The sequence below is a fragment of the Anopheles arabiensis genome, chromosome X (assembly GCF_016920715.1).
Source record: "Anopheles arabiensis isolate DONGOLA chromosome X, AaraD3, whole genome shotgun sequence".
NCBI classification, from domain to species: Eukaryota; Metazoa; Arthropoda; class Insecta; order Diptera; family Culicidae; genus Anopheles; species Anopheles arabiensis.
Window position 1 is genome coordinate 5,644,885 of NC_053519.1, and position 19,068 is coordinate 5,663,952.

A 19,068-nucleotide genomic window follows, 5' to 3' on the forward strand; every position below is an offset into this window, starting at 1 on the left:
ATTAAAGTAAAATTAATAGCTTCACATCGTTCGGCGGGAAAGGAAGCGTGCCGGTACCCAGTCCCTCACTGCCAGGTAAGTTCGCCACCAAACCGGCGAGACAGCGGCAAAATCTGGCAGGCAGAAAGCCAACACACTGAAGCAAGCACGGCTTCTCACACCTTGACGAGGATTGCGAAAACTTTCCACACCTCCCAGGCGCACCGTAAAGACAGACACAGACAGACCCTGATCGTCGGGGCTGCTGCTACTATTGCTGCTGCTGCTGCTGCTGCTGCTGCTGCTGCTGCTGTACGTGTGAAGCAACCTTTTCCGCCTGTCAAAAGGATAAACGTGGGACGGGTGTTTCTTTGAAGCTTTTTGGAAAGGGTGTGAAGGTAAAATCCTCGAGGTGAGGAAAATCTTCACGTACACACACACACAGCCAGTTCGAAAAGGCGAAAACTTCCCCGACAGAAGGAGGGTGAAGGAGGAAAAATCGATCGCTTCTCGTCAGCTTTGTTTGATTGATTAGTTCGCTGGCTGTTTGGCACTTTGGCAAACATTTATAAATCGAGCGGAAAAACCCCGGCTGCACGATGGAGGTGGCGAGCGCACGGTGAGGGAGAGCCAGGGGAAACGAAAAGCTGAAATAGAAAGCAGCGCTAAGTAAATGGGGCAAAGGGAGGAAAAAAAGCTTAACGCATCGCGAGTGCAAGACACTCCAGCCAAATACTTCCCCGACCGATGCAGAAGCTGCATTCCAGCCAAGCAATGCTTTTCCCGTACCCTTTCGCTCCTCAATTCCATTCCGTCACTGTTTATCTCTCTCCTGCTCTCTCTCTCTCTCTTTTCTTCTCTATCTCTGTCGAGCTTTCTTTTGCTCCCTTAATTTCACTCTCCTTTTCGCCGGCTCGTTTTGGCGGACGAAAATTTTCGTTGGCTCGAGATTTGGCTCGTAAGTAATGACTTGCAGGAATAGCTTTATCAAGCCAGCACCCTAACGATCCCGTTGACAAGCTGACTTCTTTGACTTGTGTGTGTGTGTGTGTGTGTGTGTCTTCTTTTTCTTTATAGCACTGCAAGAAACGATGGCAGTGCGGGACGGGGAACAGGAGGGCAGCCGAAAAACGTGAACGTGAACTTTTTCTAATTGAACTACCCGGTGCGCGCCCGGTCGTCGAACCGAACCGGTCGTTAAGGGTGGCTCCTCGCCGCTGTCGGTTGCGTTTTTCGCGTTTTTTTTTTTCTTTTTTTTGTAGACATTTTAAAGCAAACTTATTTATTTCAATCAACCATACGGTGCGCGGAACAGATTTTCCATTAAAAAAAAACAGGAGACTAGATAAGTATTGCGAAGAAGAGCGCTGGGGTGGAAAGGAAAACGCAAGCGGTGTTATTTGTATGTTATGTTACATTTGATTCGTATTACCTTTTCTCTGCTAAAGTAAAGAAAATTGTATATCATATATTAATTATTATTCTTTTTTTTATTTTACAGCTGCTCTGAATTGTATGAAATTCATGCTTTATTCTTTCAAGTTCGTAAACGAACTGAATTATTCAAGCAATTTAAAGCATTTAAGCAAACGATAGCGATGAACATCGCTATCATATTGCATTTGAACCGACTACCATACGATTGATTCGGTAGTTTAATTGACTGCTCGCTGGCTGGTAAACAAAGATACAGGTATCAGAGTCTCATTATGACCCGAACTTTTCCGGAAAGTGATTTGATAAGGGTTTTTTAGCTATATGGTGGTACTCCTTCGCCACAATTTAAACTTATGTTTGCATTGGAAAAAGCAGAATCTTGATAAGGTGAAGTAAAACCAAATGCAGTACAAAAAAATTGTAAAATTTTCAAAACAGCTGAGGGAGCCGTCCATTAATTACGCAACGCTTAAAGGAATTGAAACAACAGTCTAGAGATAAAGTCGCTTCAAACTTTATATAGTCGGACAATAGGAAGCGAGTAGGCAAATCCCTTTTTTTTTCAACATGTTACGTAATTTATGGATAATTGTAGGAAAATTTAATTCATATTAAATGCCTTGTTTTTAGTTTTCTACCCAAAAACATTCTCAAGATTGCTACAAAACTGTCCATTTTAAGTGTAACGTAATTTATGGACACTCCTTTTTTACATTCCTTGCGAATAAATAACCATTTGTCTAGTTTTTTTTTATGTGTTCTACGTTTCCCTAGAAAGGTAATTTATGCTCTTTATGAAACATTTTTACTTTCATCCTTTCTTGTACTGGCCCAAAAAGGCTACCCCTCACTCTCTCAACGCTTTCAACCCCTCCAAAACGCAGCAAAAAAGTGCATTGAAAGGATTATGCCATTAGCCAGCTCATTCACCGACCGTTGTCGAACGAATGATTAGTGACTCACGTACGCGTTACTTCACCTCCCCCCCCCCCCCCCCTAACTGTCTCCCATTAGGAAAGAAAGTGGGCCCAAAAACCCACCACAAAAAAATAATAACCAAAAACAACAGAAACGATTGCCCCATATACCACGACCATTCACCCGGAAGCCGCACCATTTTCTTCCCGCCGCGAGCACCCGCTCATCCCGGAATGTTCAGGAGGTGTTTTTAGAGCGAAAGTTTGCCAGCGAAAAAGCATCCTCCCGCTGCCTCCCCCCTAATGGGACACGCAGAGCAAGGAAGCAGCAGCAGGATCAGCGCCAACGTGCAGCTCATCACACGCACAGCCCACCAAATAACAAAATATACCGAAAAACAAGGGGGCCCCCAAACACTACACCGAGGGCGCCCGAACAGCTCTCCCCGAATTCACCCACCCATTTTTCGGCCCAGTCCCGGGGATAATGGTGCAAGCAGGATCCATTTAACAACCGATACCGGCACCACCATATCCCCGGGCTGGTTGCTTTATTTTTATTTTGCTCGCCGTTCGTTCGTGGGCCGTCCGTTTGTTGTTTCTTCGTCCGCACGGAAAAGTCACGGGCACGGCATATCCACTCCCCGTCCGCCTCCCACAACCCCCCCCCCCCCCCAGGCCCTGCGAGCGTTTTATTTTTCGAGCACTTTCGAGCTCCCTCCACTGCCGGGGCGCTGATAGTGTCAGTAGCGCTACCACGGCAGCTCGCCACGGGGCCCTGGGAAAGGTTTTATTTTTATTTTTATACACACGCACCACCGCACCGGGGCGCGCGTCCTCTGCTCTCCAGGCAGGTGCCAGGGCAGCATTCACACTTTTGCCATATTTTCAGCATATTTAATGCTTTAATGCTGACTCTCGCTTTCGGGATCGTGCGTTTCACCCCCCCCCCTCCCCCCTGCGTCTGGGCTCGTGGCTTTGGATCCGGCTTGCAAGCAAGCTATTTTATTTTGTTTAGGCTTACCTACTGTTACTCTGGCTAGCAACGCGGGAGGAAGAACAGGGCGCGGAGGCGTGGTAAGCAAGAAAGGTCGAAATGCATTTTTCCTCGTGGTTGGCAAAATTAAATGAAACACGTGTAAATATGTATCTTTTTGCTTCGAATTGTAAGTGTTTTTTTGTTTTTTGTTTTTGGAGCTGCTCCCGGTTTCGTTTCATTTTCAACTTCCAACGGCAAAAGATGGCTTCACACTGGATGGAGCGAAGTCAACCCGAAAGCATAAAAACACACACACACACACACACAAGACGAGCTCGAGACCTTTTTGCGCTAAATTAAGGCATGAAATGTTGCCGCAAAGTGACGGCACCGGTATCAAGAACCGTTGCTCTCCGCTCGGTCTGCCCGGTGTGGCCTAGGCATCTTGACTTTGCCGACTTGGGAACCCTGGGAGTCCCACACTTCACTTGCCAATACTTACCCGTGCTTACGAGTGCGGGAAAAGTTGGCAGCGGCAAAAGGTACCGACTTAAAAAAAGAACCCAAATGAGGGGGGAATATCTTGAATTCAGCCGACAAAATAGAAGCAAACGAGGACACGAGCGAGGAACACACGCTGCTAGCTAGCGAAACTCTGGCAAAGAAAGTACTACCCTTATATCCAGCCCGCAAAAAAAAAAACCGACCGGAACCGTAATTGGAATGCTGAGCGTTTGAGTGTGTGTGTGTGTGTGTGTGTGTGCTGTAAGGAAGAAGAGATGCTGCCCCGGGATCTGCCGACACTTAAGAGTTCGGGACAAAAATTAAGATGTTTTTCGTTTCGGTATTAAATATTCATGATGTTTGTTGGAAAAACTATGACGAGCGTACCGGGCCTGGGCGGTGCTGCGCGGGTGCGGAACACTGCGGTGGTAGTATTCATCTTACGCCGGGATCAGCAGTCGCCGGCGGGAGGTCGGTTTTTACCCGGCTCGGCTAGGATAGATAGCAATGGGCTTTGAAAAATAGGCACGCAGTTCGAAGATGACAGTGCGCTACGCCTGCCGCCAACTTCAAATAGTGCTCTGCTGGGGGTTGGAACCGCGCAGGGCGGGGCAGGCCATTCATTGGAAATGTAAGCGTGCTGCGGAAGCTACTTAAATATTTAGCAATGAAAAGTGTACCGCCCGCAAGTGTAAACACGAACGCTACGGCACGATTGCAGCGTTCAAGCGGTGGGTGTAAACGGGGCAAGATGGATAGCGAATAAAAAGTAGGGAAAAGTGCTCACCAATGTTGAGTATCTCCACAGTAGAGGAAGTGTCTAAATAAGCTTCCATGCTAGAAATAGATACGGCTCTCTCTCTCTCTCTCTCTTTCGGTTGTGTCAAACTTCAATAAAAGTCACTGGTGGCGTTTGACTTGACAAGGATTTGACGCTCGGAACGGGAAAAGGCAAACAACGCGTTTCGGAGGTGTGCTTCGCTGGCAAAACTTGACGAAAACTCTTCACAACCCAATGGTTACAGTGGAGGCGAAGGATAGTAAGGAAGGTGGTGTCTTTAAAGCCAGGGAAAGTAAGCACTGCCCGGCGACGGTTTTGCCCCGCTGGAGGAGTTTCGCAATTAGTTCGGAGCAGTTTGTTGAGCCCCCATCGACACCGACCTGTGCTAGTGAGTGACAGGGCCAAACAGACAACAAAACCCTGTCCGCCGCTGGCCTGGCAGGATCCTTCCTTCATCCTCAAACCCGGCCGCGCAGGAAATGGTTGCGGCCGGTTGCCGAAAATCCTCCAATCCATCCACCACCACCGTGATCATCTTCATCATGTGTGGTGACCGGTTCGCCGCAACGCCTGTCTCCCGTCTCGTGTCTCCGAAACGGAAAGACAAAAAGAGCTGGGCCCCGCGAACGAGATAATGAGAAGGAATAAAATTATCATTAATTAATGTTAATAAAGCGCTCGTTTGTAGGGCACTGGCGGCCAGTGGACAGGCCGCACTGTGGACCAGCAGTAGAAACAGGAGCAGCAGCAGCAGCAGCAGTGGTAGCGGCGGGTCCCTCTCGGTGCTCATGTTCAGCTTTATCACATTCACGATTTCCGTCAGTCGCAGAAGATTCCCGATCCCGAACCAAAACCCCCGAAAGAAACGAAACTTGCACGAGCTTAGTGGCGGAGGGATTGGCGGAGGCGCAAGGGGACAGACATTGTTCTACGTCCCAATCTCGGACTGTCCGTGTGCCGCGGACGACGCTCGGTGATTATACGTATCGTTGAGCATTTTTACTAGCCCGCACGCTCTTCCCGTCCCGTCTCAGTTTGCGTCTCTCGTGCTGAGCTAATGGTTTTGTCCTCCCTTATTTTAGTGTCTTTGTTTTGTTTCTTGTTCTCTCTCTCTCTCTCTCGCTTGCCGTTCCATTTCTTTTCCTTTTTTTGTTTTTATTTCAACTGCTTTCATTTACACTAACCTTGTTTCGAGTTTGCTCGTCTGCCGGTTTCGGTTTTTGTTTCATCCCTTTTTTATCTGTTTTTTTTTTTTGTTTTGTTTTGTATTATCTTTCGTTTCTTGCTGGGTTCTATTTTTCCTAGCTTTGGGTGGTGGTTTTTATTCCCTCCTGCTTCATCTTTTTCTCCTTTTTCCTGTATGATGTTTTCATTGCTTCATTTCATCAACAAAAACGCTTTCCGTTACTTTCTGTTTCTCTCTCTCTCTCTCTGCGCTCTAATGAAATTCCACACGCTGCGTGTCTTCGATTTTCCAGCGGGATGCATTCTCGAAATCTTTATCATCCGGGCCCATGTTTGCGCTCCGCGTTGTCGATTCGCATTTTCGTCGCCTTTCTATCGCCTTTTACTACTTTGTGTGTGTGTGTGTGTGTGTGTCTCTCTCCTCCATTTGTGTTCCTCTTTGTCGCTTCAAGGTTGCTTGACTATTCGGGCGGACACCATGTATGAAATTTTGGACCATTTCGGGCAGTTGTGCTTGATTAACTTCCAAATTGGAACTAATGTCTTCTTTCTTCCTGCCGTGGGTCATTTTTTTTTTTGGGGGGGGGGGGGGGGATGGGGAGGTTTTTTTTCGTTTGTTCTTGTGTATCTTGATAGCTGTGTGTGTGTTTGTGTTTTGGTGGCCACCACGTCTCCAGTCCCATTCCCCGATCAGTGTGAGTGTTTTGTTGTTTCGTCTTATCCGTCATCTCCAGCAGGCGCGTCCATGCAAGGGGAGGGAAAAGCAACAAAAACAGACTCACTGTAACCACGACAGTCGCGTATCGATCAATTAAATCAACGTTTCGCTGCCCCCTCACACACACACACACACACACCCAAACACCCGTAAACGCTCCGGGATAATCGCTCACTGCCGGAAGCCTTAGAGGGCTTGCCTTTCTTTTCTCACCTTCCGCCCAGCAAGCGACCCTACACGCAAAACCTGTCTCAAAATCTAACTAAAATAAATACAAAAAAAAAAGATAGTCTGGGGCGGAAGAAGAGAGCAAAGTAAACGCATGGTTAACTGCGGAAAATACTAATGAACCTGATCGCGGGTGAGCAACCATAGCCTGAGAACGCACGCCCGGACAGAGTTCAGATTGGCTGCAATGAGTCGCGTCCAGCACAGCAACGGAGCATTTTTCCAGCCACTGTGCTGAAAATGGTAATGCAGTGAGAGCTTTCGCAAAGTTTGGAGTGCTCTTGCGTTTCACGGTTGAGTGAGCATTCAGAGAACATTGTAAAAATGTCTTTAACTTTATTTGCTGATGTTATTGAGCAGCGGCACTAGACAGGAATGGACTTAGCACATTAGCAATTTAACTACTTTTCGCTGTATAACTTCAAGAGATTCGTCACATTCGATAGTTCGACCACCGGCAGGTGCGTAACCGGAGTTTAAGAAGCTTGCTACCAAGTGACAGAAATCTTTAACTCAATACAGTAAACCCGTGGATGTTTTTGTTTGACCGGTTTGAAGAAAAGATCATCAGAAGCATCCTCAACGGCCCGAACAGTCGAATACTGTTCGTTTGCAGAAAAATTCGTGCCTCTTCAAACAGCATGCGATGCGATAATTAAACTAGAAAGTAATTGCGATCATAAAAGTTGAAAGATCCTAAAAACTAGCACAAAACAACGAAGATGCAAGCAATGTCCCAATGTACCAGTGCACCTCCACGTAACAGCGTCCGCCATCGCGATTAAAGCGGATTAGAAGTAGCACTGTGTAATTAAGCCCATTACAACACTCCATTCAACACACACACCCAGTACCCTCTAATGCAATAGCGTTGAGTTCACTGGAATAGAAGTACAACTCCAACAAACCTGCAATTTCCTCACCCCGCACACATACGCTGATTGAATCAATGTGAGGTCGTATCAACGTGCACGACGCCGATGACTGTCCGTATCGGAGTGTGTAATGTTGTATAATAAAATCAACCATCGCTGGGTCGCAGTGTTCCAGTGCTGCATGCCTCCTGGAATCCGCACAGCGTCCGCCAGCGCCCACCGAAAAGAACCAAATTGTTGCATCAATCAGGTCCACACAAACACCCCGGCACAGGTCCGGCAGCATTCCGCCGGAGCCACCGTCGCATTCCTTCGTGCCGTGGTGCCCGCCCTCCCGGGCATATAATATTTGAACCCTTGTGCGCGTTCGCGTGGCACACACACACACACACACACACACACACACACACACACACACACAGTCGCCAGGATGCAACGCCAATCGAGATAATTTATTGCAACACAAACGTTGGGGCAGGAGCCGGGGCGATCCAAGGGTGTGCAGTTGGCGCAAGGCTAAAATTAGCTCCACCCAGTGTCACACATCTGTGGCTGTGTGCGGCATCATCACCGTGGGCAATGCACCAGCAGTACAGAAGCAGCAGCATTGGGCCCCGTGGCGAGCGCATCCCAAAACCTCTCGCAGCGATTCGTTTGCGACCCTGTAATGACGATAACAATTAGGCGGAAAAATGTTGTGAAACATAATCTCGCGCGGCTTCTCGCTCCCAGTTGCGACCTACATACAGAGACCCTGGAAGCCGTCACGTGCGTGTGCGTCCTCTACCTCAGCTCGCATCACGTTTCCAAATATGGACGAGGTGGTGTGCTGTGTGTGTTTGCTGCGGTTTCGTAAATTTTCGCCGAACCGCAGAAGACCAGCGGGACGCGCTAGCGGACGCTTGATTGATTGAAGGTTGTATGGCTGCGTGTGCATCGCGACGATCGTGGTTTTTCAAGACACAAACATACACCGGGCGGAGGCGTCAGTAATGTGAGCGATATGCGCAGGGTGCCGAGAGACGGTACGTACCAAATAAATAAATGTCACTTTGGACGGGCATTGTGGGGTTGGTTCGCGCTGGTCTTGCCCGGCACAGAAATCGATTCCTTCCCGAAGCTTTGCGGGAGTTGCTGCAGCCTTTTAGAAAGCGTTCAAAGAGGTGCCAGATGTACCAGCAAATCAGGCAATATGGGCAGCGTAGTCCAGGGCCGGGTCCCGGTGCGAACGATTGTTTGTACAAACTGTAAGCCAGGCGTGTGCCTGTGGCTAAGATCCAGAACTCCACCAACTCCCCCCAAAAAACCGAATGAAAACATCTCAAGAAAAAGGCAACATCCCTTAACAACCAAACCCCAAAAGTCGCACTTCCTCGTGCTGGGGCTGACACGAGCACCGACGTACCCGGCGAAGGGTGCAAGCAATCCAAAAATCCCAGTTCTGTCGCCGCCCGTGGTCAATAATTATTCCGGTCACAGCGCCCTACGAAAGTCCCCCCCCCCCTCTGAAATCTCTGGTCGATTTCATCCCTGCCCTCTCCACCCACCGGTGGAGGGAGTGGGCGTGAACGCGTTTCCACCAACGCGCGCGCTGGATGACAAGAGAAATCAATCACAATTCAACAACAACAATGGCTAGGAAACTGGTAGTCCCTCTCCCATACCCCTCTTGTTCCGTTGTGTGGCATTGCCGGGGACGAGGTGGTGAACCCATCGGTCAAACTGTTCTTTGGGGGGGGGGGGTTTCTTCTTCTTGGGTTTGGATTTAGAGGGACGGAGAGCGAGCTCGAATGTAACTGGAAATTCCAAATCCCCCTGGCAGGGACTGGTTTGGGTTTGGGGACTTTTGACATGTTCGGTGTGGTGGGTGAATGCCGAGCGAATGGTTCTACAGAATTTTACCAAACTTCGCCATGAGCTAGCACTCATACACTCCAGCCAGCAGGACAACATGAAGCATGCTTTTGTTTTGCTTCTTTGCTTTCTTTTGCTGCTGCTGCTGCTACTGCTGTCGCTGTACGAAGAAATGAAGAAAAATGCTACTAACTACACCCACCCTCGCCGAAGGAAACAGTGTGTAGCGCATATTCACTTGCGCTTGACTTTGCTGGCGGGCGGGCGGGAATGGTAGCTGCAGTTGAACGAAGATAAAAAGAAGCCCAATGGGGAATTTGTTGTTGGTTTTTTGTTTTTTCCCTTCTTCTTTCTCAAATTACCGCTGGACAAGAAGCGCTGAGGGACGGACGCAAATCACGACACCGAAGCTGACGTCGTCACACGTGCACCGTGTACTAAACGGCGCACTGTACGTGCGGCATGTAAAGCAGAGAGTTCCGGCGGAGCGACTGGTGTCAAAATAAACCGGCACGCGCCGTACTACTACCGCAGAGATGTCAAACATACGGGCACGCCACGCGATGGCGCTCGTTGTGATGCGCCACCTCTTGAAATCAAATGCAAGTTCCCGATAGTTGTACATTTTGTAGTTTACGCTTCACTGTAAAAGTATCTTCCGCTGGACAATCTTCACAAGATCTATCATTTGTTAATCCAACAAAGATACAAGCACAAATTATGACACTTCGCTATGTAGATGTCTCAGAATCTTACTAGAAAAAGCTTGTCCATTGCTCTCTAGTTATCAGAAAGGTAGTTTAGGTAGGTCTAGGTAGTTTAACAAATAGTAGTACATGGTTTAAAGTTCTTCAAAGTTCTGTGTAGTTCGTTTCATGTTGAATCTGAAGGAATTTCATTTTCTTTGGTTCATGTAGTACATTCTTTTCAGCAAAGAACATAAAACATAACATGGTTGTCTTGATTAGGGAGAAAACAGACTAAAACCACAAGCTCCTGAAATCTATCTGGAACCTGTCAGAAATCACTTTGAGCCCGTCGGAATACTTGCAGCGTACTGAAAACATTACACAAGTTTGCTGGGCAAAGTAGGAATTGGAGCTGGCAGAGGTAGTTGTTTTTACATTCCATTCAGATTTGTACAACCCCTCTTCTTCTTCTTCTTTTTGGCGTAACGTCCTACGCGGACATGCCGGCCTACACAGGCTTTCGAGACTTAATTCATTACCACGTAGCCGGATAGTCAATCTTTGATACGGGGGGACGGTCCGTTCTAGGCTTGAACCCATGACGGACATGTTATTGAGTCGTTCGAGTTGACGACTGTACCACGAGACCGCCCCTTGTACAACTCGTTAAATCCGTACAACGAGATGAGTTGAAACTGAGGCAACCATCCGTTTTGTAGTTCGTGCTCTTTTCAAATAAAATTGTGCAAGATCTATGTAGAAGTAAATCCAGCACTGCTTCATTGACTAATTAAGAATTATTTCTCGTAAATACGGTAACCACTTCTTTTGCTGTGAGCGGCAGCAAGGTCAATGCATGAATGTAGTCGCTACATCATGCACTAAGATTGCTCAATTTGGGATTTTTTCCGCTGTTTCGTTGCTCTTCTGACCATCACACAAACGCCTGCGACCGCATCGTAACGTTTGATGTGTCGCTCTGTCACCTCAACACGCATCATGCTGCACCAGCAAAACGCGCTGATAGTGAAAGGGTTCATCTTGAAAACGGGGTGACTGGGTGACATCTCTACCCGTTACCCGCACAACAGCTCGATCAGCCGTAGTGCGGCGGCCTTCGGCGGCTAGGTTTTGCGTAGGCGCGTCCCCGGCGCTTGCAACAGTGCATCGTGCCCAGCAGAGCCCCGGTCCCCGTACGCTCTTCGAGCGCTCGATGCTGATGCAATCAGGGCCGATGGAAACAAGTTGGCAGCAGTCCGATCTGCCCACGCAGAACTCGGCGCTTCGCGTAACAAACTGGTTAGGTGTGCGGACCGACCTGACGCCGGGCCCCGCTGTCGCCCAAGCAGTACCACTGGCTTTGTTGGAACGGTTTGGCAAGGAGGCAGGGAGCGGTAGGCTACTGCCCGGGGGAAGATTATCGAAGCCAGAGGAAGGCAGGGGGGGGCCTTTTTTTACGCAATTTGCCGACTGGTCGAGTCGTTTTGGGGGGGGAGAAGATGCAGCTTGTGCAGCATTGCAGCAGCGAGCAGTGAGTTGGGTAGTCGAGGTTAAAACTGTCACTCAGCTGTTGTTGCTGGTACGGGTCATGCGGTGCTAACCTTTTCATAATTACAGTATCCAGCAGCGTCCACCCTCCATCGAACGTGTCAAATTACTTGCTCTACACAACCACTCCCCACCAACGCAGCCTTGGCAATAAACCACCGACGCAGCAACTCCCGAACGATCCCCTGAAGAAAGCTTCCCATTAGTTCCTCGAGCATCGATCGGAAATCCAGCGACACCGATTGGCATCTTCGCAGCTGGTGGGCCACCGTTCTTCGATTATTGACGCGACTTTACGATCGTACCTCGGGGTTCTAGTGCCCACAGTAGGTCGCTCGGTCGTGTCGTCCCGTTGTCGTAAAATGCTAAATGAATCACTTACTGCGAACGTTTCTGCCTGGAGCGTGTGTACATGAAGGATGTAAAAAATGCATGACAACTACCTCCATTTGAGCGGATCAGCGAGGGAGGAGGGGCTCCTGGGGCCAGGTATGCAGCTGCGCACGTGCATGTAGCATCGCCGAGTGCTTAATTAGTGTTAATTGACATGCATCTCCTTTGCTTTGGGCGGCCGCCGACCCCATCGCCCCTTCGGCCCCCGGGAGGGGAAGCTAATCAACAGTTTGCGCCCCCATTCGCAAACCGATGGCGAGCCATCTGCAAGGGGACGTTCTAAAGCCTTGCCGTGTGGCTCGGGCGGGGACTACCACCGGGAGCGGCAGTGCCGTTTGCTGGCGGCTTGACCTTTTCCATTTCGCGCAGCCAACTCTGCCCCGTCAAATGGGGTTGTGGGCGGCACACGGTATGCAAATGTGTGCTTGCAAGCTTCGGCCTTCAAAGCGGGCGGCCGTTTTTTTTTTTTTGCGCGCGCGAGGTAGCTCAGAGCCTTTCCGCGTCCATGCCTGCCCGGTTGAATGCTATTTCCGGCGGCGACGAAAGGCGTGCGTGGCAGGCGGAGCAGAGAATCAACAGGAAGCGCCAACACCACTATAGGCTACAGTTGGGAACGTTGGGGGAGGGGGAGGTAGGAAAATTAATACAAGCAATTAGTGTCCGTCTCGCTTTCTCCACACCTCGGAGTTTTCAGTTTGACTCCCGGCAGAGCACACTAAAAGCAACGGAAGGAACTTCTTACTCGGAACATACACATACAAAAACAAAAAAAAGCCAGCGAAAGGATGCAACTTTGAAGCAACTTTCTTCATCACTTCCCCCCGTGCTGGGACTTTGCTGCAAGGCCGGGACGCGGTTCCAAGCCCGAGAAGGACGCAGAACATTAGATTTCCCTCCCACCGTTCCTGAAGGTTTCGCTGAGCGCGCGCCCCCCGGCGGGGCTGGCTGTAAAACAAAAACACACTGAAGCCGGGGCCTGTAAAACAAAACACAAACAATATTAGTTGCCGAGGTTTTTGCACAGGTGTGTGTGTGTGTGTGTGTTGCCTTGCTTCTCTTTCGGGCCAAAACCCTCCAAGCTCTGGAGTAATTGATGCCATAAAGTGTGCGGGCAGTGCTACTGAAGTCCCTTACGAACCTTTCGACGTTCTCTTTTTTGTTGCTGTTGGACTGGACAATGAACCGATCCAATATGGCGGCATGGCTTTGTTGGAATCAAAACCAGCGATTCAAAGAGCGTCCTTTTCCTTCGTTGTCAATGTTCGCCGAGCTTCTGAGAGTGGTCGACTGCAGCCAGGACCTCGCCGACGACTGCGGCGATCAACCTCAGGGCGTCAGGAACTTCAGGAACGCACGCGGGATATCGATTATAAACCACCCTCCCCTTCTCGGAGAGGTCCAAGACAGCGTGTGGGGTACAAGTGAATGTGAATTCTAGCGCCCTGCCTACCCAAACCCCCGCCCCGTGGACCTCGCCCGAGTCCCAGCGCCTAAGATCTATTCCAAAAACATTCCACCGAGGTGCCCGTTTTACGTGCCAGCGTAGGTTCGTGGGTGGTTTGGACGCGTCCGGGGGGGGGGCCTTGTTCCGCTGGTGATTAAGCACGCCATCCCCAGGAGCACCTGGAAGCGGCAAAGGAGCACCCGAGGGGTCGCACACACACACACACACGCGCGCGCGTGTAGTTGGGGAAAAACTTAACTGAATTGTTTTGCTGCCGTTGTATCCAAGGGCGACTGAATGGTTCCGTGTGTGTGTGTGTGTTTTGCCTCAGTCTCTTTCAATCTTCTCTCTCTCTCTCTCTTTCTCTTTCTCTCTCTCTCTGTTCTAGCTTTTCATTTGCAACACAACAGAACACCAGCACTAGCCGAGAACGCTCCCAGTCCGTACGCACACCCAGCAGACCAGCAGCAGTGGGACAGCAGTGGCGGCACAAATTAGTTACCGTCCGCGACGACTATAGTCCCCCCCTTTGTTTACCTACGTGTGTGCGTGTGTATGCTGGTGTGTTTTTATTTTTCCGGGTGTGCCTTTGCTTTGCCGGGGTCCCCTTAGCAACGGAGAGAGAGAGAGAGAGAGCCCAGGAGAAACATCAATAGAACCACGCGTCGAGTCACACATCGCCCGCGCGGAAAACACCGAAAATCTCGACACAAATCTTCCAGTTGCATTGTGTGTGTGTGTGTGTGTGTGTGTGTGTGTGTGTGTGTGTGTGTTTACGTCAAATCGGTTTGGCAGGTTTTATTTGATTTTGCGTACCCGTACGTTCGCGTAACGCCGGCTGCGTTGATGCCTTGTCGCTTATCATTTTTACACTCCACCGCACCCGCAGCCGACGCATTGCGATTATACTTTTACTGAGGGGTTTCGGGCCTTTGTATTCGAGTTCCTTGTTTTGGGGGTTTGAGGGGGGTTTTTTTTCGTTTTCAAAGTCATGAATTTCCCAACCGACATCGTGATTTTCTCACCTTTTTCGTGTTGCGCATATTGCGGACTGGGCGCGGAAACAGCCACCTCCCCCCCCCCCGCCGGCACACAGAAATTATTGATCACTTAGTGGAGTGGGTCCTCTGTGTGAAGGATCCTTTGCCTTGCCGCCCAACAGCAAAGGAAAAAAAAAAAGGGTTTTATAAAGCACAAACGTCGGGAAAAGCCACAGCACAAGAAACTGAGTGCCGAGAAAACCACACTACGCTATTTTTCCAATTTTCCTTCCTTTTTTTTTTTTAATCCACCTGCAGAACCTCCGTGAACCTCGGAGCAGTGGGTCCGGTGGTGCAAATGTAAGCCCTCCCTCCCCCAACAGCCAGGAGGGTTGAGGGGGGGGGGGGACACCGGGAGGAGAGCGAATTTAAACTCACAGCAAACTTCGCAGCCTGCCGTGGGGAAGTCCAGAAGGGAGCCGGTCGGCATATGGTGACGTGAAAAGTCGCAGAAAACTTTTGTGATATTGTCCTCGCCGAGCTGCTAGTGGAAAACGTATGAGTGTGTGTGTGTGTGTGTGTGTGTGTGTGTGTGTGTGTGTGTGTGTGTGTGTGTGTGTGTGGAAAAACGAGGAATAAAAATCAAGCGCAAGCACACACACACACATACACACACACTGGAAAAAGGCCACAAGGACCACATTCACGTCCCCGGCGCGTACGCACACGTGAGAGGCACACCGACTCCTTGACCTAAAACGTGCCGGGTGGAATATGGTGGAGAAGGAGGGAGGACGGGAGGGGGGGGGGGTTAGAGGACTGCGTCGCGCTACGCGGTTAATAAGCTACGCGAAAACCGTTTACTCGGAAGCCGTATATCTTGCAACCCGGTAATAGTGGAGCAGCTCTCCGCCCCGCCCGATTGAAGACGACCTCTTCAACTGCCGAGAGGATCCGGGTAACGACACATGTGAACATGTGCTTCAGTACACTACTTCACATCGCACATCGTGTGTGTGTGTGTGTGTGTGTGAGGGTACAAGAGACTGCCATAGTTAAATTGATTTAGGAAAAAGTGTGCATGTGGACCTTTGATTTCCCGAATGTCACGGATCCCCGGGTCTTTCGTGCGGCGGGGCGTGGGCATGGGTGGGTCGCACAGGTGGAAGCTGACATATGGGTTGCACCTATCACACGCACCTTTACCAGGGGGAGGGGGGGGGGTTAACACTGTGCCTACCCCAAACTTGTATGCAGAAAGACAACCTCTGGGTAGGAGTTGCAGATATTCCCCAAGATCTGACCCGAATTCGGCACGGTTGGAGCAAAGTGGATGAAATTCACCGCTGAACTTCGGAGACGAATCTGGAACGTAAGCCAACTGTATCTTTCCGTACCACAGTGTAGGTTGTGGAGAAAATGACAAAAATCTTATTTTCCAATTAATTGATATTAAAAAAAAAACCTCTCTTACCTGTAAGTTGACTTGTAGACTTGGCGCGTTTCGCTAACAGTGGTTTTTTTGAGTTTGTTTGATTGTTGTATTGCTGAGGATGTTGTTTGCTGTTTCAAAATGATTCCCGCGCGCTCCACTTCACTCACCCACCGCACCACAATCTGCACCTACCTAAACCCTAATGTCCTTCTTGGCCGTTTTTTTTTTTCAACGCACCCGGCTACACACTCACCTGCTTATCTGTCTCTACAGTGGGGGACTCTCGTGCCTCCCCTCACACAACCCTCTGGGCAGGGGATTCCCGCAAATTGGAAGTTCCCGCACACGTAACGGTAGCCTGCCCCGCGAGCGTTAGAATTCCGCGTCCACTTCCGACACACACACACACACACCTGATGGCCTCCCCCCCCCGGCTAGCGATATCCTGGCAGCTTGCACGCACCCCGCTAAGCGAACCCCCATCTACACCTCACACACAAGCACACGCACGTACACACCGTGGACAGTGTGCAAGGGGCCACACTACTGGTGGACGGCGGGCAGCACAAACGAGGCGATAAACCACGCACCAACAAACACAAAAACCGTCGAACACCACCAAAAGCCCCGTGTGTGTGCGCGCGCCCTAGAGCAACCGCGTCCGAGGAAACCGGCCTCAGGGACGAACTTTCATTGCATACCGACCGTCGTATGCTAACTAAATTATGCCTGCCGAGCTCGGACTGCGTCAACCTGGAACCGGAGCCGTCCGCTCGTGCCCGTCTCGTGAGCGTTTGGCTGTGTGCGTTGCTCGGAGTCCTTGCCTCCTTGCGCTGTGTGTGCAGGTTTGGTCGGTTCGCGCGCGCAAACACAGCATTCCGGTACAGCACAGCGGTCGCTTTGGGGGGGGGGGAGAAGGTTTGGCAGTTCGGCACTGGCTTCGGTTCGGCAGGCCAGCAGGACGTCCTTTTTTTTACCGTTGTGCATGCGCCCGCTTCGGCTCTGGCTCGTCGGTGTCGGTGTCGTGCTGCAACGTGCGTTCCTGCTGAAAGGCGTTCCGGCTGGGCGGGGGACTGCTGCGTGGCCGGGGAGGATGGCAACGAAATCCGAAACCCGAAGCCCGAAGCCTCCTGGCGCTGCCGTGGCTGCGCGTGCTCCGACGCACCAACACTAGTTGCGGTGGGATCTGTACACAGCAGCGGTGTGGTGCGGCCGGTGGTGAGGCGGGCTACTAGTCCCCGTGTGTGGAGTGCGGGGGACACTTCGTACCAACACGTGCCGTGTTCGAGATTCGACTGCTCGAATTTTGACCACTGCCGGCACATTCGCCTTTCCCACCGTGCGAAGCTGCAGCAACTCGGTGCTACCGGATGAAGCGCGGCAAACTGCGACGCTGCGACACGTGTCGCGCAACAAAATCGGTTGCGCGGAGAATAAAGCAAAAAAAAAAACGGAAGAGAAATATCGTTGGGACTTTTAAATTGCGTGAACCAAGGGAAGATCCAAACGCACACACAGACGCTTGGAGCTAACGATGGTTCACAGCTTCCACAGCGAAGCCCCCCCCCCACTCCATCACCACCACCGCCGTTTGGTTTTTTTTTGTTGTTTTCGATATTAATATGTTTTGTTTTTCGTGTCCAGCGGACTTGGCACCGAAACTGAAATGCTGATGAGTACAGGTACAGAAACCGGTTTGGTTTTTCGGAACGGAAGCGCGTGTGTGGCGCTGGTTGACTGTGCCGCAGACCAGGCAGACGGGCGCAAGCGTTAGAAGAATCCTAAGCCAGCCTTGGTTGGCCGGACGCGGTCGTGTGCCGTTGCGTGTGCCACTCGACCGTCGTCGTCGTCGCCAACCCCTGGATGGAAGGGAAGGGGGGGGGGAAGATAGGGGTAAGAGCAGCAAGCACCAGAAGCAGCGTGACCCGTGGGAGAAGAGATCAGGCGACCGGGGAACTTCGCGCTTCCCAGAGCGCTGATTTTAATCTGCTCCGGCTGCTGCCCCATTGCTAACTTTATTGCGATCAGGAGTGGCTGGAGATGTTTGTGCTTTTCTTTTCCTTCCATTGCTCTTTCTCTCTCTCTTTCTCTCACTCTCTGTCTATCTTGATCGTATTATTACGACTTTCTGCCCGCGGAGTGCTACCCGTTCGCTTCGTGTGCGCCCCGGGAGCCGTAATTGACTCGTTCAAATCAACGAGTGCTAATCGGGCCGCGGAGGGCTCATCTCTGGGATCGCTCATTTTCTCCGATCGAAGCGAGAAAGACTGATTGCGTCGGTTTACAAGCGGCTACAAGAGTGCTATAGCGAGCTCTCCGCAGCGAACGCTCCCTCGGGATTTGTTTGTTTGTTTTGCCTGTAAATAGTTTCACCCGGGGCCAGTGATCGTGTTGAGGCGCTTTTTGCGTAGTAATGCGAGCGAATATTGACACCGTAATAACAATGCAGTTGCTTAAAAGCGATCAATATGCAGACTATGGACTAATCGTATGCAGCCGCTCCACTAAAGCTGGAGCTTCAAGCAAGATGAAGGTACTAAAAAAATCCAATAACACTCAAAACCAAACCTACACAAACCTTGCGGCAGCTATACAAATTGAGCTGACATCATGTACTTCTAGCCTGACACTGCAATGTAACGGCAGTGCTTAAGGCTTTTGCATCGGAGCACTCTGCGCTAGCTGTAAACACTGAGTGTCTTTAGGTCATTTTTTTGTTTGTTACGCTCTCTTCCTTTCTTTAACTTCCCATGTACCGGAGACGAACACGCTTGCACCACATAATTACTGCCGTATCGAATCGTACCGATCGCCTGTAACCTGTTCCACTCCACCACAGAGTGTACAGGGTGGATGGGAAGGAGAGAGGGCGAACCAGAGACGCCAACGGACGTTTAGGGGTCGCCATGAAGAGACGCGAGCGCACGGCGGAGAACGCTGGAGACACTGACACCGGGCCCGGTCGGTGGCGAATCGTGCAAAAGAAGAGGAAGAAGAAAAAACCAAAACTGGCAAACAACAGTGCGGCGAAGAAGAGCCACAATCCCAGGAAGAATACTTCGAACCCGGAGGCTGGACGTGGAGGTGGGATTCTACTCCTGTTATACGAATAAACGTAACTA

At 50.4% G+C, this 19,068-nt stretch overlaps 1 protein-coding gene across 4 annotated transcripts in view; it reads right to left on the reverse strand.

Moving 5' to 3' along the window:
* LOC120906221 (irregular chiasm C-roughest protein-like) overlaps window positions 1–16,791 on the reverse strand; it is a 219,185-nt gene extending 202,394 nt beyond the window's left edge. For all 4 annotated transcript variants that reach the window (XM_040317736.1, XM_040317735.1, XM_040317734.1 and 1 more), the window contains exon 1: window positions 15,986–16,791. The gene's annotated coding sequence lies outside the window, so the exon portion shown is untranslated. The remainder of the gene's footprint in view (window positions 1–15,985) is intronic.
* Window positions 16,792–19,068: the final 2,277 nt, after the last annotated feature.